The sequence below is a fragment of the Pinus tabuliformis genome, chromosome 7 (genome assembly GCF_031772625.1).
Source record: "Pinus tabuliformis cultivar Carrire ecotype Pingquan chromosome 7, CPIR1, whole genome shotgun sequence".
Classification (NCBI taxonomy): domain Eukaryota; kingdom Viridiplantae; phylum Streptophyta; class Pinopsida; order Pinales; family Pinaceae; genus Pinus; species Pinus tabuliformis.
Genome location: NC_142293.1, coordinates 978829499 through 978845825, shown reverse-complemented (window position 1 = coordinate 978845825; position 16327 = coordinate 978829499). Strand labels below are relative to the sequence as shown.

Sequence of the window (16327 nt, the reverse complement as noted above, 5' to 3'; positions counted from 1 at the left end):
AAGCATACCTTGCAGCCTCACATACATCTTCTTCTATCAGAGGAAACTATGTATCCTTCGTCTCCTTCCATGCCAACATAGCAATGATCAAAATTAACCAGGTATAATGGAAAGATGTAACTTTCTCCTAGACCTCGCGGTAATCATCTAGGAATTCCTTGCATAAATATTCAGCCCAATTAAACTGGACTCCATTCGCAAAGGAAAAATCACCACCAACGCAGGAACTTCATTCGCGTGACACTTCCTCATGATCTTTCCAGAAAAACATATGCATGGCGAAGTGGAATATTTGGTCATTGATCCAATTTATGTCATATCCCCTATTTCCTTTGACCAACCCATACTTCTTCTTCATATTCTCCACTACAATGCGCCCCTAACTCTTTCTGACAAACTCCTCCGCAAGGTTACACTCTTGGTAAGGTAATCTAGTGATCCTCCAGATCGACATTTGGTTTATGGGGATCTTATTCCCCATCCACAAGTGTCCATTATGTATCAATACCAATAATTAGTGCACACACACTATGTTTGTTGACATTCTGTCAAAGTGCGGCACTTTCAACATGTTGAGCAGTCCTAACTGCGCCAACCCATTTTCCCACCATTGTGGCTCCAATCTCATCACTCCACTGTCTAGGTAGTGAACCTATTGTAAGTATCGTCTAGTGTGAATTGTAGGTACTTCATTTGGTCATTAAAATCATTATCTCTGAATTTTAGCTGTGTAATTTTTCCTAAAATCTCTCCTTCAAATGGAACATCCTCTGACAATAGAGGTGTGAATGTCCCATAATTCACATCTTTGGCATATTTTACTAGTTTAGCGTTTGGCTTCCTTGCCAGGATCTATGAGAGAAAAGGTTAGATGAACATTGTGCCAACTTCCTCTGCTTGTATTTCCTCCACTTCTTCTTCAATATTGACCTATTGAGGTTTCTTTTGAGGCTTCATAGGTTTGGTAGGCTTCTTGTCCTGCTTTTTCTTGGTTATTTTTTCTTGGTTTTCTTATTCCTTGGTGATGTCCATGGCTTTTATGGTGTTGGTGCTACTACTATGGGTGTTGCAACTATTGGTGCAAACGTATCTGCAACTTTCTTGGTTCCAGACAATCCCTGCCCATGAAAATTCCTCACAATCTCCTCCCAAGATCGCTCTGTCGACATACACAATGAAGTCTCCTGCAACTTCTTCGCACTATTAATCACTCAAGCTCTCAATCTAGCAAATTTCTTAATCTGAGTGGGCATTAGTTATTTATAACAATTCTGACCTTTGAACCTCATCATTAGATTTGATTTTGTCTTGATTATGTTCAAATTTCATCATTAAATGTGTATCTATTCTTAAATTTTGCCAACCTATCGTCTTAAATGCAACTTTGTTCCCATCTTTTCCCTTTTAATGGTAATATTTCTACTTTTTCGGTGAACTTCGACATGTCCCCTATTGTAGTGCACCTTTGTCTTATGTCGCGCTTCCTACGAAGTTTGACATATTTCAGACTGTAGCGAAGTACTTTCTTTGCCAAAGCTCTTTCTGCAATGTAGTTTATATTCTAGTGCCCACTTTCAACTGCATGTGACACTAAGACTTTCCTTCTTTCTTATTTAGGGTGAAGTTGTAGGGGCAGGGTTGTCCTTGTACAACTTCAACCTACTACCATTTACTTCTCCCTGAATTAATTCTCTATTTAACTTCACTAACTGCACTGCACCTCCATCAGTAATATATTTAATAGCGTATGGACCTAACCAATGTGTTTTGAATTTCCCAAGGAATTTCACAAGATTACTATCGTGGAGGAGAACAAGGTCTCTTATCTTGAACTTCTTTCTCTTAATTTGCATGTCATGCCAAGCCATTTCTCTTGCTTTCTGTACTTGTTGATGAAATCCTACTATAAACTTGTCTTCTTCCAGAGAAATTAACTGTGACATCCTCTCTTCCATTATGTCTCGGTCTACCATATTTGTAAGAGCTGCAATTCTTAGGCTAGGGACAATGTATTCCATGGGAATCATAGACTCTTTCCCATAAACTAACCCAAAGGGTGTATAACCTATCAACTTTTTGCATATAGTCGTATAAGACCATAATATTGTTGGAATCCTAAGATCCCATCATCCTTGTTTACATTACATACCTTAGTCAATGCATTCTCCAAAATTTTATTGAATGCTCCCATAGTTCCATTTTCCTGAGGATGAAAAGGAGTGCTCTTTTGATGGTAAACTTGAAATTCTTTAGTTAACAATGGTCTTATTCAAGAATGTGATCCTTGATCACTCATTAATGTCTTCGGACACCCAAATTTTGACAGTATGTATTCAAATATGAACTTCACAACAATTTCTGCATTTTAATCCTTCACTAGTTGTGCTTCGGCCCACCTTGTCAAATAATCAGTTGCAGTGATTATACACCCCGCACCAGTCCTTTTTCTAGGTGGATTAATAGGTCCAACAAAATTAATATCCCGTTTATCAAAAACCTGCCATGTTACTTGTGGTAATAGTGTCGTTTCATCTCTTCTTGAAGGTTTTCCTGTTCTTTGGCAGATATCACAAGCTCAATATTACTCCTTTGCATATTTGTGTAGTGTAGGCCACCATAATCCTTCTCTTAAAATTTTTTGGGCAGTGGCTTTTCCTGCATAATGTCCACCAGCTGCGCCACTATGGGCTTCTATTAAAATTATTTGTCTTTCATGCTTAAGAACATATCTGTGCATTATTTCATTTGATCTGATCTTATACAAATGCCCTATTATTAGTGAAAAATATTTTTCCTTCACCACCAATTCTTTCTTCGGTTGTGTACTGTATTCTGTAGGGGCCATCTCTGTGGTTAAGAATTGAATAATATTAGTGAGGTGATCATCTGCAATCTTGATAGTAAACAACAACGCATCAGGAAGATTATCCTCTATATTCATTGGTTCTTCCCCTATTTCCAATCTTGACAAATGATCAAGTCCATCATTTAGTCTTCCTGGCTTAATGACAACTTCAAATTCATACTCCTAAAATAATAATATCCACCTACAAATCTTTCCTCCTAAAACAAGCTTATTGACCAAATACTTTAGTGCAGAGTGATCTATGAACATCTTGAAATGTGATCCCAACAAATAATGTCTAAGCTTATTTAAATCATATACCATAGCCAGTCCTTCCCTCTCTGTAGTTGTATAGTTATTCTCTAGTTTAGACAATTTCCTACTTGCAAAAGTTATAGGGTGATCGATTTCTCCTACACCAGGCTATGCTAATACCACTCCTAAAGCTATGCATGAGGCATCCACTTGCACTTGAAATTCCTTATTCCAATCTCGAAATACTAGTATGGGAGAAATTACCATATTTTCTTTTAGTGTATCAAGGCTCTTTTGACATTCTTCATTCCATAGGAATGTTACATCTTTCTTCAGTAGTTTTTCCATAGGCGTAGTGATCTGTGCATATCCCTTGATAAATTTTCTGTAATATCTTGTATGTCCTAATGTGGTGTGAAGCTGTCTTACTGTCTTTGGTGGAGGTAAATTCACAATAATAGCAATCTTCATAGGATCCACCATCAATCCTTTCTTGCAAACAATATGTCCTAGTAATATACCAAAAGGTACACAGAATATGCACCTTTTGATATTCAAATAAATATGATCATGCCTACATGTGTCGAGCATCGATCTTAAGCTCGCAACATGTTTCTTTAATAACCCAAATATTGTCCAATCATCGAAGTATACTTCTAAAAATGTGTGAATATATTCTTTGAAAGCTGCAACCACCACTCTTGAAAATACAACAGGGGCATTTTTCAGTCCAAAAGGCATCATTGTATAGTGATATGAACCCCATTCTGTAGCGAAGGTGGTCTTATTTCAATCTTCTGGTGCAATTCTAATATGATGGTATCCTGAAAAATACATATGTAAATGAATATGATTCCTGACCTCCTACATTGTCCAATACTTCATCAGTGAAAGGAGTAGTTAATGGGTCATGTAGACATGCATCGTTTAACTTCCTTAAATCAATGAAAATCCTGATTTCTCCTTGTGTTTTCGTTTCTTGTACTACCATAGGACTTACCCACTCTAATTCTTCAACAAGTTCAATGATCCCAACTGCTATCATTTTGTCAAGTTCTTTCTTCATTTTTCTTTATACTATGGATTCAGCCTATAAGGCCTTTGCTTAACTAGCTTCGCATCAAGCTTTAGAGGAATCTTCATAACTCTTAAATCTCCTACTATGCCCTTGATATCTGAAAACTTAGTGGGAAATAACTGATGGTATTCATGTAGAATATATGTCATTTTGATGACTGTTTCTCCATCCCAATAATCTCCTATCATTGCAAACTTCGGCTCCTCTTCTAATCCTATATTCACCTTCTTTGTCTTCAATGGCTTTGTTATATCAAGCATTTCTAACTCAGGTCCATTCACTTTGTGGTAGCCTTCAGATTCTACTATGTCAATATTATGAGGATCTTCATATTCTTCTGCAATGATGTTGTAGCATTTCAGTACATTATGTAGCCGTGTAGCCCAATTAGGCTACCAGGTGAGTGGAATTTCATTCTCAAAAATATTATTTTTAACTATCTGAAGGGTTGAATCTAGACATGGACAATCATCTTCAAAACTAAATTTCAATATAAACCCATCAACCATCTTTGCCCATTTTATAGTACCATGTCGAAGTTCTATTTTCAAGTACCCGTTTTGGGGAATTGTCTCTAATGTATGGATGAATCCATGCACCCATTCTTCTTGTGGAATCTCCTTCCATGTTGTCATGCAAAGATGGATGTGCTCTCTAGGATCAATTTGACCATCATATTTATCTACCAAATCAGTTTCTACCTGACCAAACCTTATCCATATCAACCTTCAACATTATTACATTCTTCTTATGTGTACCCACCATCTAGCAGGAGTAGCTCAAAGGGCTATATCCAGAGCTAACAATATTTGACACTCTGGTACTTTTTCTTCATATTCTTAAATAAAAGTATTTATATCACCCAAACCATCATAAAAAGGTAAGTCACATACCTCGGCTCTCATACAGTAAACCTCTTTAGTAACTCTGGCACATCACTTTGTAGACACTTCAAGTAACATGTTTTGCTAATTTTCTAATTCTTCTTCTGAAACTGAAGCACATGAAATGTCATGCTCCCAACTCAGCTTGCCTTTAGTAGGGTTAACATAGTCTTGTTCTTTTGTTGTCATCTGAGAGATTTTATCTATATCAACTTCACTTTACTCCTCTTTAACTAGTTTAGTATACCTTTCTCCTTATGATGGATCCAAGGGAAAGATCACTCTCATATTATTTCTTTCAAATATCATTTCCCTCTTCTTTAAGTTTATTATATCCATGTTGGAAAATACACAATATATTCCAAGTAATGCAAGGTAGGGGTTACTATCATCCACAATTTCTATCACTTCAAAATCAGTAGTAGTGTGCACCCCTTCAATGTCCACTGTAATGCCTGATAATATTCCTAGAGGAACAATCTTTTGTTGATTCACCATTCTTAGTTGTATAGGTTACCATTGTAACTTTGGTTTACCCATTAACTCCCATGTTTGCTTTTTCAGGACATTAGCTTCAGATCCTAGATCTAAAATAACTTGGTCCATGTCATATTATCCTATTTGTGTAGTAAGCCTCATTTCCTTTCTAGTTCTCTTCTATCTATGTAAGTTTTTAACTTCATGCATCTCACTCTGCGGTACGTCTTTAGATGCGAAGGAATTTATCAATTCCTAAATTCAAGATACAAATCTTTGATCTCGTAATAGTTTCATACAAGTTTGAAGAAAATATTTTAAAGTACCTACCTTATATGTTGCATTTTGTTCCTACATTGTTAGAGCTTGCCTTATGTTGAAGATGATACATCATAGCTATTCTTCTAATTTTGTTGCAGAATAGATGTCAAAGCTCCTGCATCCATAAATCTTCGCTCTGCCTAACCCATGTATCTTCAACTTCCTTTTTTCCATTTGCTTTATCATTTCCAATCACATCTCCACTCCTTGTTACAATATTAACGTGAGGTTCATCGGTCATTGGTTCTGCAGCTATCATATGAATGTTCTGTGTTGACTGTTGATATTTCTTTTCTTGAATTTTTGTGATAAGTGCCAGACACTCCTCAATTACATGATCAAATGATTTATAATACTTACATGTCATAGTAGGATTTTGACAATCTCTTTCAAAGTGACCTACTTGGCCAGAGTTGTAAGAAATAATTTGTCCATGACCTCGACCAGATCCACCACCTCGACTAGTACCTCGACCTTGGCCTTGATAACCACCTGGACCACTATACTATCCATGTTACTTATGTCCATGTTCTTTGGCTTTCACTCTATAGGCATCAGTACTTCTCTCCATCATTAGTTCATAAGATCGACAATTGTTTTCATCATGCCCTACTGACTTGCATAATTTGAGATATAAGTTTCTTGGAGTCTAGACATATTTTTTCAATAGATAGAAATCTCCTGCGCGATGTTCAACTCTATTTTTATATATCTCACACCGTAAGTTGGATTCGTCATTTAAAGGATTAGGTGATCCACTAGCCATGTACTTTCTGAAGAGAGGACATTATACCTTAGAGTGACCTTCTGATTTGCACTTTGTACACCACACTTCTTTGCGAACTTCCTTACTTTTGTTCATCTATTGTATCTACAAAGTCAAATTTTCCAGCTGAATTTGGATCTATTGCATACTTGCATTGGTATCCCCCTATAGGTGAAGCTTCTAATTTCATTACAAGTTCTAAATCTTTGGCTTGAGTTTCTATCTTCTGTTGTGATAAAGGAAATATTATATGTGGAAGTAGTGCAACTATAAACCATTATTTATGTTGCTGCGGAGTTATTTTGAAGCTCACTTGATCCAATAATATCTTGAATATTTGATCAAATTCCCACACAGGCTTAGTAGGCTTTTGCTTGATTTATTTTAGCTCTGTGATGCATTGTGACTCAGACTTCGACTTATTAAATTCTTTTACCAGCGTTGTTTTAATGACTGCAAATGATCTGATGTGATTGCTCGAATACTTCATGTACCATGTCAACACTCTATCTCGGAATGTTGTGACAAGTTGCGCTTTCTTTATAGTTTCATCATGGACTTGCTTCGATGTCCATACTGCTTCACATAAAATCTAGAACTGCTATGGATCCTCTTATCAAGTCCCTTTAAAGATAGGTAGCTTAATATCATTGGCCATAGTTATTCTTGGTGGGGGACGGGGATTCATAAGGGGAGGAGGATGGGGGTTGGGGGGGTAGGGGGATGGGGAAAAGCAAAAGCACCTTGATTACTACTTGATACTGGCTTCGAAAAACTTTCAGGCTGGAAGGGTGAATACTATGGAGTTCCTTAAGGGTTCTTAGAGTGATTTTCTTCACTTTCAGACTCACTTAACAGAGGGCTATAGTTAGTTTCTATAAAAAAAAATCAGATCTTGGCCACACAATCTCTTCCTAGTGTTTATTATATACATTTTTCCACTTCGCATTGTCCTAGTTTCTTCTTCGGATCTTCTCCCAAACATAAGTAACTAATAATCTGACTGTATTCACAAATTTCCCTTTTCACACAAAAGTATCCTAATCCAAAGTTTTAGAGATTTCAAGGACTTATCTCACAGTCCTTTCAAAAAATTTCATTTTGCTTCACTATAGGACACAATCGACTCTACCACGAACTCAGTAATGAATCCTCCCAAGATGTTTTCAATCCAGAAGTCAAAAGTTCTTGAGATCCTATAGTCAGTATCCTTGAGTCGTTGTATTAGTTCAGGAGTCCACTCCTTAGGTTCATCTCCTTTAAAACAATATTTTCTCTCAGTTAACCTTGATATCCACTCATATAGCTCCACATCAAATGTGCCAAAGAAGATTTTGTATTGATCTTCAAAAATATACTTCTCCAACAACCTCATATTTGACAGACGAGGGTTTCTATTTTCTTGTTCTACAAATTCTCATTCCTTCTGTTCCACCCAATCTTGATTTTCTTTCTTCAACAAATGCAACATAAACATCCCTCAAACAGATCTCGGTCTCGACAATGGAACCATTTGTTGGCTTAGGTTGGGCTGACCTACGTTTGGAATTTACTACGCACCAAAAAAACCCTCAATCATTGGCCCTTTCGGTAATGATATGCAAGAAAGTCACAGTCTCACCCGAAGTGACTATGGGAGGTTGCACAACCAGGTTTTTGTAGCCTTGAGGGATACTGTGATGTGAAAATTTTGTATTTTCTTATGCATTAACACTTATAGACTACTTCATAGAATTACATTCATCACTTAAACATATCATAAACATACATAATATTCACAGTACTGAAATAAAGTGCAGATAATAAGAAAAATACATGAAGACACAGATTTTACGTGGTTCATCCCAATGTGGGACTACATCCACGAGAACTGTTGCTTATAATAGAGAATTGGTACAACAAATAGTTATTTCTTATGCACACATCTACAGGTTATCTCCATACTAAGTTGCATATGGTCTGTGCACTAAGCTATAGGCCTAGGCCTCCGCACACTTAGTTGCAGAGCCTTGCCCTTTCTCCAAAGTACAGATCATAAAAATATCACCATAAACATAGATCTGGATCAATTTGATGCCTTCCTTCTTTATTATTCATCCCTATATATACTATTACATGAGGGATTACATTGCTACATTACCATGGACTCGATACCATGGTTTCCAAAATACAAGGGACTATGGTCCAAAACCATCAACTTTTACAATATTTTATCTTTTACAAAAAGGTAGGGGCTTCACCGCGAAACCACAATGATGCGCAGTGACTTTTTTGCATGGTATTTGTTGTGCTCCAATGCTCTGTTGTGTGGTCCAATTTGTACTCCGTGCAATCTTTTCTACTGCGTGCTCCATGAAACTCAGATTTCTTGCCCAAAATATGGCCAAGTTGGGTTGCTCCCACCAATTTATAGGGAAGGAGAAGTAGTGAAGGATCCAAAAAATGGGGAAGAAGGTCCACATATTAAGGAGAATATCCCTAAAGGTAGGATCAAGGACTCAAAATGGGGGAACTTGACAATATCCTTATTCAACAATAACTAGCTCACCGTTCTTGAGGCTTCTCCTAAGAGAAGCTTCTGCTGCATTTTTAGAGAAACTTCCAGAAGAGGATCAGCGCAGATTTTCCTATCCTAAGTCACGCTGCCAGCGCTATTCACTAATTAGACCAAAGGGTACCAACATGGGTTTGCCTACTAAAAGTAGTGTTGGGCTTGCAGATAGGGATTTTTGACAATCTCTTTCATAATTACTTCAAGGCATTTCTTCTTCTTTTGTTTAGGGATCCTCTAATCAATGTTTTTCATGGTGAATTCATTGACATCTTTTGTCGCATCGTGACATTTTGGGCAAAGTTCGACAGCTCAGAGTATGAGGCAGGGAGTGCGAAAAATTAATGTATAAAAAGGATAGTGTGTCTTGCTATAGTAGTCACACAGACCCTTGTAGGACCTCCAATTATTCCAAATATTGATTTTGAAAATTTTGATAATTCATAAGGAAGCTATTTATGGGTGTCATAGAGCCTTGTTGTGATAGGAAAGTTGAATGAAGGGATGAAAGGAAATAATTTTGATGCACAAAGGTGGGAATAATTGTGGGAAATAGGTCAAGTGGTGTAATTAGTGGATGATAATGATATTATGTTCCCCTTCCCTTGTTCCTGAGTCAAAATCATACAAACTATTTCTTATTTTCATACCAATCAGTATTGTGTAGTAGTTTTAGGACAATTTTGTAGAAAAACTATTTAACCGATATCTCTCAAATTGTATATTATATTCATCTTTTTTTTTTTTTAGAATGTTACCATCATCCTTATGCATCTCTCCATAAAAAGTCTTGGCCAACAGATGCACAAATCTTGAGAAAATTGAAATTGGTTGTAGTTGATGGCATCCAATTACTTGAAAAATGTTCACTATAAATTGTTGAATTTTTTTGAGCATGTTGCTATCATCCTTATTCATCTCCTCATGAAACATCTTGGCCAATGGATGCACAATAATTTTTTGAGATATAGTCAAGAAAGTTTATGCCTTGTCTGTTTTTGCAATTCTCTAATATCTTGTAGCAACAAATAACTTTCTAGTAGTTATAGGAAAACAAGAAAAATGAATAGGAAAGGCTTAGGAATGATGGGTGAAGGTTGGAAATGGATGAGGGTTGTGGATTGACATGGCCTTAGTACTTTTGGAGCATCTGGGAAAAGGAGGTGAAAGCTCACGGTTGATTGTTTTTTACTTTCTACTTCTACCAGTATTCAATTGTTTTTTTTTGGCGCTGACCTCTTTCTTTTCCTTGGAAGGTGGGGGGTACCTACATGCAACCACTTAGATGTAATTGCAACAAAAAGGATATTCTTTCTTCATTTTTTCCTTTTTTTTCATTTTTATTTAGGTCTATTGGCTTCCTCGGTGAGGTTTTCAACCAATAGGTCTACCAAGGGGTCTCAAAAGAGGTTTTCACCTAGGAACTTATTATTATTATTATTATTTTCAACTCACTAATTGCCTCATAGAGGTTTTCAACTAGTTAGCCGATTTCAGGTGCTTAAAAGGAGGTTTTCACCTGAGATATTTATTTTTTTATCTCTTTTTTTTAAGCATATGAATACTTCCAATGGAGCCATGTACATACGAAGAAAACAAATACACTCATATGTAAGTTTGAAAGATGTGTTTTGATATATACCAGCAAGTGAGAGATCTGTTTCTTTAATTGAGATGAGATCAGGAATTGTTGAACAAGAGCTTGTCGTTGCAACTTAATGACTGTCTGGAACCAAATTTCAATATAGTTGTGACGCCTTTGGTTCACTTGCTCATTTGGATCACTTTATGTGTCCTCTTCTACACTGACATTCAAATCTCCTACTCTTTCCTTATTAGTCTCTTGAACACATAAGGAATCTGATGATAATCACAGTAGAAATTCATCAATCTCAGGCACTAATGGTTTCTCTCCATCAAATGTGGTACCTGATTCTTTAATATCTTATGGATCCTCTTCTTCTTGATTTTGTTCTTTAATGACAACAACATAATATATTTGTTTCAATACTCTCCCTGATCTAAGATGAATACCATTTAGATCAAGGGGAGTTGTTTGGAAGTGTTGTACCTCAACATTGTAATATAGTTGAGTTACTTTATTGTTTGTGTTTGGTAAGGGTTGTACAAGTAGTTGAGTGGGAGTGGATCTTTGAGATGAATTTGGTTGAGATTTTTGTTGTGGTGGAGGTGGATGGATTGCATGGAGTTGGGTATGGCAGACCTGAGGAAAAGATTTAGGATATTGTTAATTTCTCCCATAAGGTCCCTTCCAACCTATTGTAGCTACTACAACAACACCCAAACTTTTGATTATATTCAAAATTTTGGGTCCCCCTCTGCTCACCTCGAGCCATTAGGCTTTTATCACGTTTTTGAACTGGTTACTTTTCTCATGACCCTTCTTGTCAAACCTTGTGGATGCACCCACTCATGCTTCACATATTGCATCCACACATCACGTTTTTATATCAGATATACACATTTTGATTGTGTTAGGGTTTCAAAGGTTTGGCACTTCAATTATGTATTAATATTCTCCCATGAATTCGAAACTTATCTCTCCTTAACATGAATAGAAATCAATGGAGGTACTCTATGTGGACAAGCATGACTTTGATTTGGATTTCCTTATGGTTGACCATATTAGGGTTAGGGAGAAACCCTATATTGTCAAAATAAAGGTTCCCCTCATGATTTAACCTAATTCATATACCTCCGAGGGTGCATTGTCATCGACACTACTTGACATATTGGTAAGTATCATTGTATGTCATGTTCCCCCTAGGTTCATGATTGGTTCCCCATCTCAATGTGTGCATTGGGGTTTGTAAGAATGTCATATTTCCCATGAATATTTGAAGCCAAAGATTGACATAATTAATAATCCAACCTTTCTTTACATTAATCCTCACCCTCCAAAATCATGGTCATGAACATTTCAAGGAACTTGCATCATCACCATGGGAAACATGTAACGACAAAATTTCCCACAATTAATGGTTCCATTAAAATTTCCATATTTTAGAATGGATCTCCAAATTGAAGCATGATTTTCCCAACCATACAATTTATAACTCCTTGATTTGGAATACTTATTATTCATGTTCCTCTAGTGAATTATTTCTATTATTTGTTTGATTTCCCTACACACACACACACACACACACACACATATATATATATATATATATATATATATATATATATATATATATCTGTGTGTGTGAGAGAGATTTTGGTACACTAATTTGTTCTTTGTTGTTTCATCCCCTCTGGAGGAGAATAAGAGAAGGTGCCTTGGATCCACATCAAACGAGGCAACACTTGTACTCAATTAATACCCTAATGTGACATCATTTAAATGAAGGAAATATGGAGGTTTAAATTATTTCACATGAAACTCATATACCCCTCTAAAATCATGCAAATTCAATTCATATTCCCATTAAAGTGGACAAGGCATGCTCTTGAGCATTTGAATTGAATAAAATAGGCATTCGTAAAGGACATTCAAATTACAGGAGATGGTATGTGCTTTGAGGAAAGAAAGGAGAAAGTTGTATGTTATACACAAAGGGAATTATTAATATGTGCATCATAAAAGTGATGGCCTAGTGTGACGAACACAAGAGGGACAAAACACATTCTTTAGGAATTTCATGTGCAAATGAAGGCACACATTGAACAAAATCAAAGGATTAGACCTACCGTATGTGTGATGGATACAAAATGAAGGCATAACCTTTAAATAATTGGCACTAATATCGGCCATTGCAGATGTGTTGGGGATTATAAGTGTAAAGAAAATACATTTAAGAACATTCCCAAATGAGCACCAAAGAGTGCCACCTTTGGGCAGTCGCATTATGGAGACATTATCTTTACCTTGGTATGGTAGTCCCTTTATAAAGATTTGGGAAATTTATAAGTCTCGCGAGAATGACTCATCAGGTACTCATATTCCAAATCCCTATTGAAGTGCATACGGGGCATCATAAGGTGGCAGTGACAAGGTAAGTTGGAAAATGCAGGTGTCATCGTGAAAATCCAATACAAAGGATGCTCATAGAACAACGTTGGTGAATGTGTTGACATAACCATTACATTGGAGCAACATGTACCCAATATGTGAGTGCCTATGGTTGAGGAAATTGTTTGAAAGACCAATGTCGAAAGCGAACTTGAAGTGCTTAACCATGAGCATGCTTAAGGACAAAAGATTGTTTCGCTAAATACACGCATTGGGAGAGATGACAGTCATTGTATATGTATATACAAAAACAAATCCACAACAGTTTTTCTATTTCCCAGCTTGAAAGCTATTATAGGGAGTAAAGCCAACACTTATGATGGGGTAAGGACTAAAACACCTCGTTAAAAGGATATAAGGTTATACGTCGAATTCAAAGAGTGGGTGAAGGGTCATGGTGAACTCAGCATCGAGACACTCAAATTGACGTGTTGAAAGATGATCTCAAACCATATTTTCTTTATGTTTCCAATGTTGCGTTGAAGGTATCTTCTTTGACCACCAAGTTTAACGTTCTAGAAAGGAATACCAAGTTGAACAGGCAGATCGAGGCTCCTGGCATGGCTACACCAGCGCACATAATAACGGAAAATGCGGTTATAGAGCTCCACTCAAAGACAACGCAAGTGTCGCATGACTCAAGCATTGATACCCACATTGGTAACATTGCTTCTACAATAAGGAAATACCCACAAGTAGCAATTTCTTTGTTGCAAGCTCTAGGTCACAGACTCCCACCAAGATGCATTTTCCCAACTGCAACGTCTCCCAAGGTTGCAAAGTCGCATTTCAGAGCCTCGAGGAAGCCACTGGGAAGTGCAAACAGCTATGCAACATGACTATGCGACTTATAGTAAGTTGCACCACCACCAAAGTCGCAACAATGCACCCCACAAGCAACAAAAAGATGTAACCTTCGAAGAGATACGACTATGTGACCTTTACCCAGGTCACTGAGTCGAATAGTCGCAGCAACAATACATCGGATCTCCAATAAAATGCGACCACGTGACCCTCATACCATTGAAATGAAACCTTTCTACCTGACATTGAAATGTATTGTGGGTCACAGTCCAGATGCCCAACCTCCAGCAACCAATTCTCATATGTGACTTACAGTCATATCCAATATTACGACTTGAGGAGGGGCTTGGGGAGCCATAAATCGCACTTGCAGATTCTAGAAAATGTGAACATGCTTCAACGCCAACAGATTATTGCACATTGTAAATAATAAGGTGTGGGGCTTCATTAGAGACTCTATTGCTCGCAAAAATTTGCAGTCGCTTGTTTTCCTTCTCTCTCAGGTAGAAGACCCTATGGATGCGTACCATGTTTATGTGCTAGTTTTTCCCTTATTACAACTTTACTCTCATAATTTTGTGGTATCCATACCTCATAAAGAAATCAAAAGCTGAGATAATGGTGGTTGAAGGATTAAACAAAACTGTACCGTGATACCATTGATGAAATATGGAAGGATCAGTTGCATGAATTCGATTTTATAGTTTTACCTGGAGGTGAATGGTTCTATAAGTAATCTATCTATCGAAAAGAACAAAGTTGTGGGTTGCTACTATTTTACAGAAATGAATTTTACAGGCCTAGAACACCTTTTCTAATATAAAATCCCTTATATTGGCACTCAAATTCATTATTACCTCTCCAAACAAAAAGGGTTCAACATTATTCATAACTTTTACAAATGACCACTTTGAAACTGAGGAATGGTTCAATGACAATACTTGTAACCGCATTGTTCCACAAGGATCCGTTTAGCATGCCATTGTTAGATGCAGAAATGCACAAAGTTGAGTGGAGGAATTTTAGAAAGCAGTCAAAGAAGGCTTTGCAAAGGGACTGAAATTGAAGATTTTGGATACTTCTCAGGCTTTATTGTTGAGGCCTGATGGACAGGCAGGTCCCAAAACCAATCAAACTAAACAACAGTGGAGCTACATTCAAGACCCATTTCATAGTAGGTCCATGGAAAAAACATTGATGGAAGACGCACCGAGAGACCCTATGAAATCCACTCCCTATGACAACATGGTGGCACAACAATTGATCACATAGGGGTCTAAATTAATTTATTAATACCATTCTTTCAATTAGTTTACTTTATTTCCAGCATCATCCTTTGTTTAAAATTATGTTTGACCAATGTTATTTTCCTGCAGGCAGAAGGAGGGAAGCAAGATGTTGGTCTATGAAGAAGGATTATGGTTTCTCATGGAGCTGGTGTAACTAGGGTTTCCTTTAGCAAGTAAGATGGTCCCTTACAAGCTTCAAGAACTTTTCAATAAACTCAAAGGCATATCACCAAAATATGAATGAATGCAAGTGAGGCATAGTGGCAGGAAAATAGGCTTGTCTCAGGACCTAGCAACTACATCATTGCAGCAGATGGACAACATGTGTTATAGGGTTTCCAAGAACCCTCTACATCCTCCTCTTCTTCTTCGTAATGTAAATATCACTCACCGTAATGTAAGCAACTATGCTAAGACTGATTTGAGCATGTAACAGTCATTAGGCCTGAGAGAGAAGTGAGTAAGCTCAAGAGTCATGAGGGTAGCTGAAAGGTCACATGAGGAGGTGAAGGGTCACCCTCCACATTTCTATAAATGTTCCCTCATGCCTCATAGGGGAGAGGACTTTAGCACTTGATTTGAGGCTAGGATTAGATAGTTTATTTGTGCTTGAGAGCTAGAGGCACTCAACTCTTTGCAGCTAGTAGAGTGAATTGTAGTGAGGCTAGCGTTTTGCATTAGGAAATGATATGAGAAACCCATGTTCCACTGTTGGGTTATGATCAATTGCAAGATACGTACTTGAAGTTGCAGCAACATTAATAAGATGTTCTTTGTTTTTGGCATTGATTCCCATGCTTACTCATGGTGGTTGTATTGGTTGTCTGATATTCTCATTGTATTTGTATGTGTTCTTTCATATATGCAATAAGTTAAGGACTGGTTCACAGTCGTTTCATGTATGTTTTTCTTTCAAATCCGTGTTTACTTATTTTTCTCCATGTCAGTGACCTATTATGAACTAGTTTGAAATTAAACTCTGGCATGTTCTTGTTCATGTATGTTTGATTTAGTTTTGGATCAT

General features: G+C 37.0%; 1 pseudogene; it reads left to right on the top strand.

Annotated features, from left to right (window-relative positions):
* Positions 1-14409: 14409 nt before the first annotated feature.
* On the top strand, positions 14410-15423 carry LOC149250885 (protein trichome birefringence-like 26 pseudogene; annotated as a pseudogene).
* The last annotated feature ends 904 nt before the right edge of the window (positions 15424-16327 follow it).